Source organism: Mus caroli, chromosome 3 (genome assembly GCF_900094665.2).
Source record: "Mus caroli chromosome 3, CAROLI_EIJ_v1.1, whole genome shotgun sequence".
NCBI lineage: Eukaryota > Metazoa > Chordata > Mammalia > Rodentia > Muridae > Mus > Mus caroli.
Genome location: NC_034572.1, coordinates 57711054 through 57714629, shown reverse-complemented (window position 1 = coordinate 57714629; position 3576 = coordinate 57711054). Strand labels below are relative to the sequence as shown.

Here is a 3576-nt window from a genome sequence, read left to right as displayed (position 1 = left end):
GCTGATCTGGCCTGATGAGGCCTGTGGCCCTACTCAGGCCGGTTTCTGCTTCCCTAACTAATGCAGTCTCAGGTCCCGCGCGCAATTGGATTGGAGCAGCGCTATTGAAATTTCTAAATGTAGTGAGCAACAAAACATGCCAAGCTAAGCTTTCTCTACATTTTCTGTTTCTATTAATAGTTCACACAGAACACATGGTTTATTTACTGCCATTAAGTGAGGATAGATGTCTACATATAACAAAAAAATATATCTTGGGATGCTGTTGCTGAAGTTATTGGTGTCACAGGTCTCACCAATCCAATCTTAACAATTTGTCTAACTAAAGCATCTCATGTGATAGTAGTTTGGTCTTGATGACCAAGGTGAAGAACTGTCTTTACAGATAGTTTGGCATTTCCATAGTCAATCACAGTCTGTACTTTAGATGAAGTTCTTTGCAGGCTCTCCATATTATCATGCTTTGTCTGCTATCTTTGCTTATTATCTTGAACTCATCTCCTTCATAATGAGACCCATGTTTCCATGGATATACAAATGAAATCTTTCTCCATTTCAAAAGTGGAAATGTTTCAGGACTTGTTACATTCACCTACTGTGTTTTCTCTAGCTTCCAGATTCAGTCTGCACAAAAGTATGTCCTCCAGAGATCCAGAAGGGATTTCTCCCAGGACAACCCCTGTGCTGCTTTGATTGTATCCCATGTGAGGATGGATATGTGTCAGAGAAACCAGGTAGAGATGGCCACTTTTTTCATGAATAGTAATGCAATTAGATTAAACATTTTCTGACAAAGACATCTTTTAAATCATTTTCTATAAAAGATATAAGCAATGTATGACAAAATAATTAACATCTATCAAATTATTAAATGTTCTTTGCAGTGTGAATGAAGGATAATATTGTTTTCCCTATTACAGTTAGAAAAGACCTACAACCATGTGGATAAGGAAACACCAAAGAAAACACATAAAATGTGAAATATGAATTAAGTCATAAAATTTTCTAAGTACTTGTTTTTAAACTAGACTGAACACTAAGTCAGAGAAAATCCTCAAATTGTCCTAAGTTTCTAAGCACTGAAGGCACATGCATTGCACAGTGGCTGAGGCTTGGACTGCTGTGACAGCCTGCTCAGTTACTGCTCAGTGGAGGTGACAAAAATAGGTTTGATTTCTAGAAATATATTAGAGCAGCTTGATTTATATTATTATTTTGTTGTTGTTGTTGTTCTTGTTGAAGAAACTAAAATCCTCTTGTCCTTTGTCCCATAGCCCACAAGAGTAATCATGTAAAATGATAAATAGGTCTGTGATGGAAAGAAGCACCCTGTAAGCAACACAACTCCCTTGCTAAAGGTCCCAAAGTCTCCACAAAGAATCCATCCAGGGCTGTTCAGACCAGGAGTCAGAGCAGTTGAAAGAAAATGTCTGTTTTACCTGCATTTTTAAATTAACACTGAGTCAAAACATTCCATCATCTGCTATAATCTCACCTCAGCTAGATTTTCCTTGTTCACCAATGCTTGCTCTTGGAGCTTCTCTCCAGGCATAGACTTCTTAGTCTCAGGGACCATGATTGGTGGTTTTGTTTTCCTTCCCATCATCATTCTCATCAATGAATGAGCAGCTAGAGTTGGGTACTTTTGAGTAGGCAAATACATGATTCTCCTCCATGAGGGGAGATTACATGATACAATGAAAACAAATGGGTTTAACCAGCTGTGTGCCAGTGGTTTTGACTCTTTCCTATCAGAAGGTATGACTTCCTCATTCCTGGGCTGTTCTGCAATTGATAAAGACACAGTCCAATTTATTCAACAAATAGAGGAGAAAGAAAGGACCTCATCAATAGAAAAAAAAAAAAAGAAAGAGTTGACAAGTGATTATTTCCTGATATTGAAAACAACTCTGAATGTGTCATATCATCTACACCAAGGCCACTTACATAATCTTAATTTTAAGATATCATATAGATTTTATAATAGATTTCTAGTAAACCCCACTCCAGTCTTTAACTGTGCCAGACTGTTCATAGTTAAATTGACAAATTTGTTGAAGTCAATAGTCAATTTTCCAGTTTTTTTTTTTTTTTTTTTTTTTTTACAATAGGTCAAAGACTCTGTAATCCATGCAGTGAAGATGACTGGTCCAATGCAGAGAAAAACAATTGTGTGCCAAAGCATGTGGCACACATGCTTAATAGGAGGCCCTGGGATTCACCCTTTTCATTCTTTCCATATTTGGGGCACTTGTGGTCTTGGCAGTCACTATTGTATCTGTGACCCACAGACATAGTCCATTAGTGAAATGACCAGGAGCTGAGCTTCCTCATTCAGATGTCTCTGGTTATCACAGTGTTGTCAACCATGCTGTTCATAGGCAAGCCATGCAACTGGTCCTGCATGGTCTGCCAGGTCACTCTGGCACTGGGATTTTGCCTTTGTCTATCTTCCATTCTTGGAAAGACTCTTTCACTCTTTTTTGCATACAGAATTTCTATACCCAAAACCCGGCTTATATCCATGCACCCCATTTTTAGTAAACTCATTGTCCTGATCTGTGTTGTTGGCGAGATTGGCATATGTGCATCGTACTTGGTTTTGAAGCCTCCCAGCATGTTCAAGAACATTGAACATCAGAATATAAAGATCATCTTTGAGTGCAATGAAGGTTCTGTAGAGTTTCTGTGCTCCATATTTGGGTTTGATGTTCTTCTGGCTCTGCTGTGTTTTCTTACATTCTTTGTGGCTCACCAGCTTCCAGGTAACTATTATGAGAGGAAATGTATCACTTTTGGAATGCTGGTCTTTTTCATTGTCTGGATCTCTTTTGTCCCTGCTTACTTGAGCATCAAAGGCAAATTCAAAGTGGATGTTGAAATATTTGTCATATTGGCATCTAGCTATGGCTTGTTCGGCTGTGTAGTTCTTTCCAAGTGCTTCATTATCTTGCTGAGGCCAAAGAGGAACACTGATGAAAATGTTGGTGGAAGAGTCCCCACTTTTGACAGGAGCATCCAGCTGGCCTCAGCCTCTGTGAGCAATGAGCTTAATCGCACCACAGTATTGACTGCTCAGGATGAGTAGAAGTTGTGAACTACATATAACATGCAAATCTGGATAAAGTGATAGCTCGGTCTTCTCCTTAACATTGTTTTACAAGCAGCTGCTGATGCTAGGTGATAATATTTGGGATTTGGCCTTTTATAATGTAATCTTAGCATAGCAAATAAAATCCTATTAAAATGCCATTTGGCAATTATTATAATATGACTTCATTGAAATTGGAAACTATTTCATTACAATATTTTATGGTGATTTTAGAGTAGAGGATATGACAGATATTACTTATCTGAAATGATAAGAAAAAGCTCAGGAAGATATTTTTAAAACTTATTTTCTTTCTTAAGATGTAACAGGAATAGAAACTTTTCAAAGGGATGCTGCCTGCCCTGAGATTTTCTAGGAAATCCTATGTGTTCCATTTTTTCCCATTAGTGGAAAATTGTCAGTTTCAAGATATTCTTCTAAGAAACAAAAACAAAGGGAATTAAGATGTCAGCATAGCAATTAAG

At 37.8% G+C, this 3576-nt stretch overlaps 1 pseudogene; it reads left to right on the top strand.

Moving 5' to 3' along the window:
- LOC110291830 overlaps window positions 1-3088 on the top strand; it is an 18212-nt pseudogene extending 15124 nt beyond the window's left edge.
- Window positions 3089-3576: the final 488 nt, after the last annotated feature.